This window comes from Neolamprologus multifasciatus, chromosome 3 (genome assembly GCF_963576455.1).
Source record: "Neolamprologus multifasciatus chromosome 3, fNeoMul1.2, whole genome shotgun sequence".
Taxonomy (NCBI): domain Eukaryota; kingdom Metazoa; phylum Chordata; class Actinopteri; order Cichliformes; family Cichlidae; genus Neolamprologus; species Neolamprologus multifasciatus.
The window spans coordinates 21116730-21130066 of NC_140441.1; the positions used below are offsets into that span (position 1 = coordinate 21116730).

Here is a 13337-nt window from a genome sequence, read left to right on the forward strand (position 1 = left end):
GGGTTTTTTGCATGAACAGATCATTACAACAAGATGTTTGCAGAGAAGTGGGAAAACGAGGAGGTGGGGGGGTGTATTTTGCTGAAATGTGGACAGATCTGAGACAACAAGGAGAGGGGGGAGAAGTTTGTGGAACAAAGAAAGACCCTCTCTTCCATGTCTCTCTGCGCCTCAAATAGTTGGCACCTAGTTTTTGTTTTTTATTTCTGCTCACACGGAATAAAAAGAGGAAAGAAATAGTATGCAAGCACACACACACACACAGCGGCGCTCACACATGTACAGTATACACACACACAGTGGGAAACTGGAGAAAAGAGAGTGAGGCAGCTGTGAAAACATTGCTTCTCAATATCTGAAGAGACTTGAGAGGAAATATGGTGCAATTTTTTACAGCTTTCTGCCTGTCAGGGTGAGTAAAGCGAGCCCTGTCCAGTGGACCTTTGCAGTCCACACAAACACACACACATAAATGCACACACAAACACACATCGAGCTCCTAAATCAAAACCCTGGTGTCACTGAGTGGGTAGTAAACATTTGCCTTTTGCTTGATTTGAAACAACTTGTAGATTATTCGTGCGTTCGCGCAATCTTTTTTTTTCTCTCTTCTCAGGCTAGTCTGTGGCCTAATTCTCACTCCAACACAAACAAGTGATTTCACGTTGGAAAACCTTATCGCTGCTCTGTTTTGGCACCAGGTAGAGGCTAAACAACATTATTTTTGTACAATTCTTTCTTTTGGAAGAACAATGCGCACAGATCGCTCCCCTGCATCCACTCTGGTACGTGTACGTTACATTCAGGAACGCAATATATGAGAAACAATTTAGCGGCCGAATGTAATTTATTTCCTTTGTACTTTTATTCTTTTTCTGTAACAAATCAAGAGAGTAGGCATTCGTTTAGAGGGTGCGCACCAATGAAAAACCAGACATTGCATTTCATTAGGGGAAGTGCTCTCTGGCTCTTAAATGCGCATTCTTTGTTTCTCTTTATTATTATTTTTATTTATTTATTTTTTGCCTTATTCACACAATCAGCACTTCAGATTAAACTGACACAATCTCCTGCCCGAGACACACAATTAATCACGAGGAAGGGTAAGAGTCTGCTCTCCCCGGGTTGCGTAACACCTGAAAGAGAATCCGATGGCGTCTGCTTCACTCCCACAGTCTCTCCCTCTCTCTGCCTCCTGCTCCTCCCTCTCTTCCATCATTACTTTTTGCCAGAGGATAAAGACTTTGCTTTGCAGGCTTCGTATCAAAGCACCCCCCTCCCCCCACACCCCCTCAAAAAAACACACACACAAAAAAGGAGGTAGTTGTCTTTATTCTCGCAATCCCTTTCGCACTTTCGCCACTCTGCAAGCCAGCTCTGGCGTCTGCCTCCTCCAAAGTCCCCCCCCCCCCCCCCCCGCTAACCCCTCTGATGTTTTAGAAACAAATTGCTTTGTCCTCACACTGAGTTCAGCCAAAGAACACGAGTGTTGACAGCTATGGTCTTTTTAAGAGGAGGGGGGGGATTACCGCATGTATGTATTGAGGTGGATTAAGACTTTGACGCTAATGAAAGATCGTGACAGGAGTGGGGTCTTTTGGGGGTGCGGGGGTTTGGGAATTGGTCAGCAACTCTTAAGCTCTGATAATGCGTACGAGGCCAAAATGAAATCGTCAAAAGCAGGGATAGTAATAATCATAATAACACAGAGGAGGGGTTAAGGAGGGGAGAAAAAAGCGCAAACAATCAAGAAATGCCCGCAAAATACTATTTTCACTCCAAAACCATCTGTTCTTGGTTATAATCTGCAGCTGCTTTTGATTAAGATTAGAGGCCCGTGATCTATTAAGAGAGGGCAGGAGATTTTAAAAATAAGGATGAGCGATTTAAACAGTGATTTCAGGGGGTTTGGAACAAGGTGAGGTGTTTGCATGGATGCGTGTGTGTGTCCTTGCTTCATCTCCAATCACTCAGGGATTAAGATGATTTATGCTGCCCTGGAGTGACTTCACATTCACAATGTGCAAGGTGATGGAACCATCATTCATCTGTCTCCTGTCTGTCAGTAAAAAAAAAAACTAACTTGTAGAGCTCTTCCTCTTAAAGCTAAACCGTCTACAAAGTGTTGATTCTCATTACCGCCAGTGCTATTTAGGCTAAGTGCATTCGGCGTAAACAAGAGGATTCTGGGTGTCACAAAAAGAGCACTTCACAGATTTACCGTCGTACTCTTATGAAATGACTCACAAAGAACAGTTTAAAAAAAAAAGAGAGATGCATCACAACCAGTGCAGTTGATTCAGGCACCTGTTTTATCGCACACACGTTCTTGTCAAAAGCCGCCATCTGCATTTCTCACAATGCTATCTGACCGCCGGTTTGCTGCTAGCCTCGAGCAGAGACGTGGATGTTTACAGAGGTTTGGCCGCTCTTCTTGTTCCTTCTTTCTCACTCATCCGATCTCGATGCTATCAGTACATTAAACTGCCGTTGTCAGTTGTTATCAGTCCCTCCTCCACCTACTAGCAAGCTAGGAAGGTGGTTATCATCCATTCTAATCAGTGATAAACAGAGAGCGAGCCAGATTGTGTAGGAGACCTTGTGGATGTGTGAATTGTTTGTGGATGAATGCCACTGCAAGCTAGCAAATTATGGAACTGCAATATGTGCTTCGCATTGAAAGGAGAAGAAAAGGTGTGTTTTAACCAAACACTGTGACCTTTTTTCATTCCTGAACTAAAAGTTTTGCTGCTTATTCCAAGAAAATAGAAGATAAAGTTCAAATGACGCGTCTCAAACTCATGTATCATTGCTGAAAGTTAAATGGATCAACACCCCTACTCCCTCCTAATGTGGACTTTTGTTGCTATTTTCAGACCGGACAGACACCACCCATTCCTCCTGTTCAGCAGAGCAGAACGGCCACATTTCAGTGAGGTGATAACTACCTTTTTCAACACATAACGTACTGACAATAACTGATAATGCCCATTTAATGGGCTGATGACAGCTGAAAAAGGTGTCTGACTCTAAACCCTAAGTTTGTTGTGAGTGTCAGACTTTTAGTCTTCCACCTGAGTCCTTCTTTTGTCTCAGATGACATCACTTGAAAGCAGTTCATCAGATTACACTCGGTTCCCTCCAGGAGCCAGAAAACATCCAAATACTTTTCTGTCTGCAGCCCAGAGGTTCGAACAGAGTTTGATGTGAATTACCCTTTAAATATTTAAAGGCCGTAATGAGCAATAATGTTTACGGTTTGGAGAGTGCCGAGAGAGGGCAAACAGATGAAACAAGACAACTACCCTAAGAGCAATTCGAGGACGAGTTCATCGCGGCAGCTGTAACTGGATAATGACAGTAACTTGTTTCCCAGCAGCGTGCGTGAACCCAATCTGTCACTTCCAGGAGATTTTCAAATCCGAGCTGTGCATTTGTGTGTGGGAGGCAGCCTAAACAGTGCTACTCTGGATCCCCCAGACCCCTGTGCATACTGTAGCCCGGTGCAAGCAAAAAAGAAAAAAAAAAGCACCGTAGTAAGCCGAGCGCATTTTCTCATAATCGTTCAAAACTTCCAAAGCCGGCTAAACACCTACAGCACCTTCCTGCTTACGTATGTACACAGCCTGAGGTCAACATCTCGCCAGCAGCATCTCTCCAACGACTGCTCAAAACACCTCGCAGTGAGTTGCAGGCGATGCAATATTTGTAGAAGTTTGCAAAAGCTGATCCCAGGGCATAGGCATGTATAAAGAGATTGAATATATATCTATTTTTTGGGAGTTTTTTTCCATCCTGAACATGAGCTTTTATGCACATTTGTGTGCTGTTCAGTATACGCCAACTAAATTTGGATGCTTTGTTTTGTCATTTCATCAGCGGCAAGGGGATCTTTTGTCATCATATCTTCTTGTTTCTTTCTGCTCACTCACTCGTAACACCTGATAAAAGTCAGTTTGAACCTGCGATAACAGGGAAAAAATTAACACGAAGTAATAAGGAATAAAAGGAAAGACAAACGACTTCGAAAGCAGTTCCTTAAACAGCTCTTTGGCTCTCTGTAGATCACTGCTCGCTAGTTTTCCACCACTTAAACTCAATCCTCCCTGCACCCTGTGTGCAGGCACTTCTAGTCTTACAAACCTCAGCTAAAGTGATTGCCTGAAGCTTAAGTTTGAACTGCAGGGAAGATAAATGCTATTGTTTTAGCCTTCAAGGTAGCCATTAGTCTGCGGGCGAGACTGCAAACAAAAGGGCAGGAAACAGACAAAGAAACACAGAATTTGCCACAAGTGCACAAAAAAGTAAAAAAAACAAAAAAAACAAAAAAACAGGTGTGCCCTCATTGCATTTGTTCAAGGAGTTAATCTTTTTGTAAACCCCAGAAGGACGAGAGAGAGAGACCACAGTCTCCAGGCTATATCACTCATCAAATCCACACCACATTTACCTTCATTGTTTGGCTGAAGGTGTCGGGTTACGTCGCTCTGACTGTGCGTCCCTGCCTATGTGTTTTGGCTCCTGAGCTCTCTTTCATTTTGTGGTTTTAAAACTGAGGCTTTTGACTGCCACTTTGGCCACTCTAATCATCCCTCACAGGAAGTTGTGCACGCTCAGGATTTTAGTCATCGGAGCCCACGCATAACTGAGCCGCCTGCTTTTGTGAGGTGATTGCGTTGCATTTAGAGGCTTGAAAGGACAGCTGCCACGGTGAATGGCACACAAAGGATGGGGAGAATTCTTCCTTCTTTTTTTTTTTTGCTCCTTGTTTTGTGACCTCGGGTTGAGAAATATTCACACACACACACACACACACACAAAATGGAAAGAATAACATCCACACCTGGAGGAAGGGCGGGATCTAATATCTGAGCACGCTTCCTTGCCTTTCAGGTGCGTTCCAAGTCGCAAACAACACGGAGGAGGGAGTGGCATGCAGTGATGGAAACAGGGCCAGGTGAAATTTGTCAAGTCACGGGCTCGAGTTGACGCCGCACTTCAATTACCGGGTGCATATTCATCCCCCAGCATGATGGGAGAGGGGGGTGGGAAATGGTGCATTGTGCCCCAAAATAATTCCCAAGCTGTCAGCAGAGCAAGGCAATGTTTTTGCCTGCTGCGACTTACGACATTTCATTTTAGCTTCGAATCCTCGCATTCCAAGACGGGAGACAAGGTTATAGAGGAAGGAAGCGAACGAGAGAGAGTATTTATGAAGAGAAAACAAATAAGGGCCTGCTTAGAAATCTTGTTTTTTTAAAGCATCCAAATGCTGTGATTTTTTTCTTTTTTGTATATATTTATGCTGTTGTTTGTGACTGCAGATGCTATATGTAGGGGAATAAAGTGTTTACACTGTGAGCTAGGAGAGCACTAAAGCCTTTAAATGGGTCAACAATGCATAAGCAAGTAGCGTCACACTAACAAAGGAGAAGCAGACAGAGTGCAAATATTGGCAGCACACACACTTATACACAAGCAGTTTTCTCGTTCTGCACACACACACCTACAAACCACACCATTTTCCCAGCCACGTGAATCCGCTGAATGCGAATGCGTGCCGTTTGTCTTAAGTAGGGTGAGCTCCCGGCCTTCATAAAACATGTATGGTGCTAATGCTGACCGTTCTCCGAATTTCTCGCCAGGGAAACTGCTTTGATGGACTAAATGGACGAGCCTTTGTAAAGAAACGTCTGTTGGAAAATGCATTAAGTCATTCTCAGCGACTTCTGAGAGAAGCGCGGAAGGATTGTTCAGGGTAAGAAAAATAATGAGCATTCTTCCTCCCTGCGAAATAGAAAAAAGAGGAAGAAAAAAAATCACAAATCTGCTTTGAGAGAGGGTTTTTCTCTTTTTTTCTCTTCGCTGATACATATATGGCCAAGAGTTATTGTGTCCATGAGCACAGTTCCTATTTAAAAAAAAGAAAAAGTGCAGCTGAATGGAAATAAGAAGGGAGAAAATAATGAAATTCCTCAGCTACAGCAGCTCAGGAGGATATTGTCCCTTCAGGTGAATGGAGGTGTGCACATCCATGCATACAGCTGTATATAGAGGTACTTGTGATGCTTTTGTGTGTGTGTGAGTGTGTCAAAGTGTCCACGCGGGCCCGCGCGGAGATCTCGAACGCGAACTGTGCCACAGGCGGGCCGGACTGTCCCAGCCTGTGTTAGCTTTTCATTTCAGTCCATCCTTTCCTCCCTCGCTTCGGTTTGCTCCCTCCTTCCTCCCTTGCTCTTCCACCATATGAGACACATTAATTGTGTCCTCAAAGAGAGAAGGCGAGAGAGAGACAGCGGAAGGATAATCCCCCTTCTTCCATTGTTACACGCTTTCATCTATTTTTATGAGGCGAAGAGCAGGGGAGCGGAGGGGCGAGAGGGGAAGAGGGAAGTAAAAATAAGTTCTGGTGGGCCGAGGTAGTCTTGTTGCACCGCTGAGAGCATGATGCATCTCTACTTGGATTCGAGTGCATCTATGCACACACAGACATGCTCGCACTAACAGCAGTTAGAACTGATTTCCTCCACTTTCTTATCCTGCCGTCTTAAGCATTTGTTAACACTTCTTTAAATGCTTAATTGATAATTTATGATTATGAGTTTAATAGACGATACAGTATAACATAAGTGTATTGGTGTGATTCTGCACCAATTAAGCCTCTTAAAATGACATTATAATGTGTTTGCTTTTCAAATAGTCAGGTGTCTCCACAAATAATGAGACGACAACTCCATATTGAGGCTGCTGTAAATCCACTGGGTGGTGTCAGTCAGACAACGTATCACTTGCAGAAGTCTTGAGCCACCCCCTCACGTCTTTATATTTTTCCTCCAAGGGAAAATATTTCTTTTTTTTCTTGCATTATTTTGTTTGTTAAGCCACTTAACACTGACCTATGAATCATTCAAGGATAAAAAAAAAAAAGTAACAGACAACTGAGCAAAGAGACAGTTTTAAATTATATCTTTTAAATTGTGTCTTTAGGAACTTTGTTACTAACAGCATGTTTCTATTTCTTTAGTTGAATCTGTGAAAAATGCCAAAGATAACGCAGTTTGACAGAAATAAAACAGTATTTTTTCAACAACAATGTGATTTCCGATGAGCTGTTAGCAGAAAAGTTCACCTTTCTCTTCGTGGTGTGCACCGTGTCCTTAAAATATTTGAGGAAACTGGACAAGTGGAGAACAAAAGAAGGGGCAGTCCTAAAACTAGCAGATGAAGCACCTGAGAGACACATCTGCCTTTCTGTTCATCCAACTACTATCACTGTAGCCTCACCAGAAATGGTCTCTGTGGAAGGGTGGCTGTGAAGAAGCCATTATTGCCACAGTCCTACCTGCTCTCGGTGTATGAAAATTATTAAGAAAAGGAAAAAGGGAAAGCATGTCAGATTGCAAAGCAAATAGCCTAAAAATCCGCAGCAGGTTTGATAACGTGTTGTTACAATGGAGGCCAGGACAGAGTCTGTGCTCAACTGCACTCCACTCATTAGAAGAGAACAGAACATACTGGAGAGGTTTTCTGCCCCATCTCAGCAGGAGCAGATAAACAGGGAGCCAAGGTCGTAGCTTAGGCGCTGTGTGAGAGAAAGAATGTGAATGTTTAGGCTTTTATGATTAGGTGGGGGCCACTAGAGGCTATAAGAGTTTGATCAATGCTCCACCATTTTGAGATCTGATGCTGTCTGCTGTATGGTGTCCATCTCCCACGCGTGTGTTCATTAAATTATTGTTTGACTTGACCCGACCGGACCAGTGTTGTTATTTTTGGTTTTTCCTCTTGTATCCATCCCCAATATTTGAATCCGTGACAAAAGTAACAATGCAGTAAAAGCATCATGATAGAAAAACACACAATGGAACATTTGTGCAATATTATATAATGGTCATGTCATGGATAGAGCGCTGGCTGTGAGCGCAGGAGCGCCACTCACCTGCTGGGCTTTGTTTGACAGGCTGCACCAAGACTCAGTAAAAAGTAAATACAGATTATACACATAAAGCTATTCTAGTAGAGTCCAAGAATAGAAATACAAAGGTGGAAATGCACATTGCAAGTCCCCTTTAAGGCCCAGGCTTTATTCCTGAACATTTCATCATTTCCACTGTCAAATGACGTTCACTCAGTTGCCACGACGAGAAAATGATGCTTGAGATTTACAGTTATTTTGCTTACCAGCAATTTCCAGCCAATACTGACAAAGATACATAGCTTTAGCATGGGAACGTTTCACAGTGCATCTTAAGGTAATACCATCCATACACTCCACACAATACACCGAGGCCATCCTATCACAAAGAAGCAGGCACTGATTATTATTAGTTGTTTTTTTTTTTATTCAATGCCTGCAGAAAGCAAGCATTTGCTTCCCTGTTTTGACAGTTTTACAGCATTTAGCCGTGCCTCTGACTCATCAAACCAGCCCGATTAAAGACAAACACAATGTCAAATTCCTAAATAATGCGACCTAATTGCTATCAATTAGCGGTAGCAGCAGACATTGCTGGCAAAGCTTCCTGACAAAATCCTTTTCCAGAAGGAATGCCAGTCCGCAGCCATGCCTACTGGAGATGTGGAACAGCAGGCTGCTCTGTAAATAGACACACGTGCGTAAACTCGGACGAGGTAGCGAGATGAGAAGAACGAAAGTTTGGAAATATATTTCTTTCTTTTTTTTTTGGTATTGCTTTTCACTCCTTTAAATGTGAATGAGCGGCAGAGCTGCGGGTGGCCAAAAAAGCACAGTGTGACATAAGATCAAAGATTAAGCTGCTGGCAGGCTGGGTGCCACACATAAATAATGTGTAAGATAAACAGAGGAAGAGCTACAACATGCATGAGTCAGCTCGTGCACAAACACAGAGAGGGGGAAAATACACAATTTGCATTTTCTACCTTAAAGGTCAAAAACAGTGTTACTGCTTATATTCAGGCTGAAACGATGTCTCTCACAGTGTCACAGCCTCACACACACACACACACACGGAGTCACAATATCTTACAGCAATTTTGACAAACTTTCTCCAAAATGAGAGCTACATTTTACAGTTCATGTACCGGCTACAAGTAGGTTACATCCCATTCTGGACAGTTTAATTTGTTCCCTGTTCACCTTTTTTTTTTCTTTCTCTGGGAAAAGTTTTGCCTGGGTTTTTGTAATCAGTGTGGCATTCCTTGCATGCAAATGAAATTGAAAGTTTTCATATGTGTGGAATGTTGAGCAAGAAAGCAAGGGGAAAAAAACCTACAGGAAGGCTATTACGCTTGCATTTCTGTCTGTATCTCCTAACCTCAAGATATGACGGAGCGGCGTGGCAAGAGACGGTGTTTGCACATAAAATATGTTTGGAAAACACATGAATGAATGCATGAGGAGCCGCGGCTCAGTGTCGGCCTAAAGAACATGCGAACACCTGAATCCTGTATGTTTGTGGGGGTTTTTTGGACGAATTCCCTGAAGTGAGAAAAGCAAAAATACATAAAAATAGGACCTTAATGCTTTGTCTTTCTCAGTATTCCTCTCAGATATTGCTTCAGGTGTGAAGCTGGCGTGCTGCAACACACGCACTCCTCTGACCTTACGGTCTCTTCATCGCGTGCTTGAGAATCCGAAAATGCGCAAATAAATAAATGAACACTTGGCGAGTTAGGATTATTGGCATGCCTTACGGGGAATCCTCCTTCCTCGCTGTGGACCTCACGCTGGGAAAGACACAGCACCCACTGTGTCCCAGTGCTGCACACCTGATGTTCCAGAGTGCTCGCTCTGCACAACTTCTGCACCTCCGCGCAACCGTGCACGGAATCTTAACAGGATGTTTGGACGCGAGAGAAGAAAGTTTAAAAAAAAAGAAAAAGAAAAACAAGAAGAAGAGTTAGAGAGGAGGGTAAGATCAGGGCAAGAGGTGAGGAGGGAAACTGAGCAGAAGACGAGAGCGCCCTGAGCCAAACGTGGTTGGGGTGGAAGGAGTGGAATTGAGAGTGGAGTGCAGGAAGCTTTTGGGTGGAGGTGGATGTCCGGGAGGTGTTTAATTGTCTTCGTTGAAGACCGCCCCATCCCAGTCGCCCTCAAACTCCACACCTGCAGATGAGGAGTGAAGATATCGTGAGAGACGTGTGAAGCTTAGGCGCATACCAAATTAACAGCTGTCTAAGATAGCCTTTTTTTTGCCTGTGCCGTTTGGAGGCGAGCCAAATTGCTCGTCGCTGCTTCGTTGCACCTAAAAAGCCACAAATTGCGCACGCCGGCGCACGTGACTGTAGGCCCTCATTGAAATGGCGGTCGCGTCTAAGCGAACGGCGTGAAAAACCATTCTGTTCTTTTAATCTCTCTGCTGCAAGACCCGACTCGCCCGCTTTATCAAGTATGTGCATCCGGATCAGAGGAGATGACGAAGAAATGCGACCGACTGCCAACTCTGAGGCGCGAGTATCCTTCCACATTCCTGGCAAAACAATATAGCTGCCTCTCTCAGTTGGGGGGGGGGGGGGGGGGGGGGGTGTCTTATTGGAATTACCTGACTATGACACTTTAAAACGCATTTGCCACGTTTTCTGTGTGTGTGTGTGTGTGTGTGTGTGTGCGTACACCATACATACAGAGTCGATCTAAAATGGCTCCACTTTTTTCTCTCTTAACCCAAATGGCCATTGTGGTTGTGTAATGCTTCTCTGTGTATCGGTGTTTGTAAGCCAGCTAGAATGGCTTTTGTAATCTCTGTCAGGAGTGGGTGTCAGTCTGCCCCTGGCTTCACAAAACACCACAGCAGCAATTCCATTATCCACACTCCGCCACAGTGTGTGTGTGAGTGTAGGTGTGTGTGTGCACGACGTATGTTTTCAGTTTGTGGCAGGTTGCTTTGTAAGTTACATCGCAGGTAGTGATATTAGAACCATACCAACAAATCTTTTCTTTTTCACGTCTTAAAACAAATCTCTCTTAATTGCATCTTCTTTCACATTTTAATCGATTTAGAGCAGGGATGTCAAACATAAGGCTCAGGGGCCAAAATAGCCCGGCAAAGACGGCCCTATTGAATCCCTTTAGAAAACATGAGAGAAGGCAAAATATTTGTCCTTTTAATGCATTTTCATAGGTTTTACAACTTAATCGTTACTGCTAAACACCTCCCACATGGCTGTTCAAACACTAAAGTTATAGATAAAAAAAATTCAATGATTGAAAATTCCTGTTTTTTCACTACTGAAGAAATGTATATTTTGTACAATGGATACTCAGTAAAATCAATTAACTAACTACAACTTTCAGTTTTATAATTGTAGGACAGTCAGTTAGCTATCGCTAACAGAACTTTTTCACCACTAAGACTGGTGCTGACAGTAGCACTTCTTAATCATGTAATAAAATGTCCTTTTGAGGGATTAAACATGTAGTTAAACTTTTTCACACTGACAGAAGGAGGAGTGTCACTGGTTTGGCTCACTTAAGATCAAAGTGGTCTACATCTGGTCCACAATGTAAAATGAGTTTGACATCCCTGATTTAGTGGATTGGTTTGCCTCTGTTTGCCTTTCGCTGTCTCCTGTTTCCCTAAAGGAATTGCAGGCAGGTGAGTTTAATTTAATTTGTTCCCCCCAAAAACTTAAAAACAATTAAATCTTTAAATCATCTCCCAACTAAATAACCCCATTATTTACCCTTTTGAGTTGAAATCGCTGCTTCTGTCTACAGAAAACTAACCTCATGCTTTTCTTAAACTGCATTTTTTCCATGCTGTAAGCTGAGAGAAAAAAGAAAACACTCCGATGTACATCATTAAATTTTCTTCAAATAAACCGTGAAGTCTCCATAATGACTTTAATTGTATAGCACGTTTCAAAACACAGAGTTACAATGTCCTTCACAGTTTGAATAAAAGCCACACCATTATGCACACACATTCAAACACACAGACACGTCACCAACCACAGTCACACATTCATTCCGACATACACACTTTCATATGATTTAACAAACTGAGGGAACGATTAAGGGGAATCTAACCTAAATAAATTAGTTCTCAGAAGCCATTTAAAACAAAGCACACACTCGGCTGACCTGATAGGCCGAGGAAGGCTTTTCCAAAGTTTGGGCGCTACAACCTTATAAACATGACTGCCTTAGTAAGAAGGGTGGAACAGTCAGGAAACCTTGATCAGATGATCTGAGTAGTCGGCCGCCGCGACAAGCTGTCAGTAGCTGGATATATATAATGAGGGCTCTGCCCATGTGGCGCTTTATATGTTAATAACAGGATTTTAAAGTGGATTTCAGTTGGAGCCAGTGAAGGGAAGCAGAAGTAGGTGTGTTATGTGACCTGCTGCATTCTGCATCAATTGGAGACGGACTATGAAGACTGTGACCTGCGATGATCAAAGCGGGGAGAAAATGAAAATATGAATTAAACAGTTCATCGAAGCTCAGTCGAGCTTAGTGAGACTCAACATTCAGATGTGGGTCAAAGATGATACCAGCAGATGATTTATGTGGCTCCGTGGATGCCAACGGAAGTAAATGAGAGAAAGTTTTGTTTCCGGCACTTTGCTTGAACCGATCCTTCATCGTAAACATAAATGAGCATTCGCCCGCTCCTTCCTCGGGTTTCTCCAGTTGGTTTTTAAGAGCAGGTATTCCTCGAGCTTAATTCTGTCAGCGTGCTGCGGCACTGAAGTGAAGGCTGCACTGAAGGGGCTTCAAAGTCCAAATGTGCCTGTGTGAGGAGAAAGATGGGATCACGGATGTGACACTAGGGTATGATTTGAATACCTGCCTCCTCCACCTGAGCAGTGATCAATCATCTCTGTCTGTCAACCGCCACTCCCTGCCGGCGACTCCATAACCTCCATCCTTGGCATTTTCCTTCTGTTCCTCTCTCTCTCTATTTTGTTATGTGTTAATTTTTTTTCCTCGCTATCTCCTGGTCTATTTCCAACCTCCCATCCATTTCTAGGCTCCTGTGTGGCGTGTTACTCATGTACTCTGTCTTGCCACTCATGCCTCTTTTTATGTGTCCCCCCCCCCCCCCCCCCCCCCCCCCCCCCCCCCGAGTGTTTTTTTTTCTCACATCATCACACCAGGTTCTCTTGTTCTTTCTATCTCCCATGCTGTCCCCTTGCCTGAGGATATCACACACACTCTCAAAAAATAAAAGAAAATAAGGGGCGAGTGGTAAGGGACAGATGGAAATGAATGAGAGACACACGGCACGACTGGAGGCGCGCGCAGAATTTAAACCTTGCTGCAAAATGCACAAGCGTCCGAATAATTTATAGGCTTTTTTAAAGATGTAACAGATTATCATTCCCTTTCATTCCTTTGCTGACTTTAATTT

The 13337-nt window shown here is 43.4% G+C and overlaps 1 protein-coding gene and 1 long non-coding RNA gene across 7 annotated transcripts in view; both read right to left on the reverse strand.

Moving 5' to 3' along the window:
- The window catches only part of LOC146521969 (uncharacterized), a 32686-nt gene extending 19651 nt beyond the window's left edge, over positions 1 to 13035 (reverse strand). The window contains exon 1 of the long non-coding RNA XR_014870055.1: positions 1 to 13035. This exon is cut by the window's left edge and continues 19204 nt beyond it. This is a non-coding gene — a long non-coding RNA (uncharacterized LOC146521969).
- Positions 1 to 13337, reverse strand: part of pcdh7b (protocadherin 7b) — a 117501-nt gene that overhangs the window by 44155 nt on the left and 60009 nt on the right. The window lies entirely within an intron of this gene.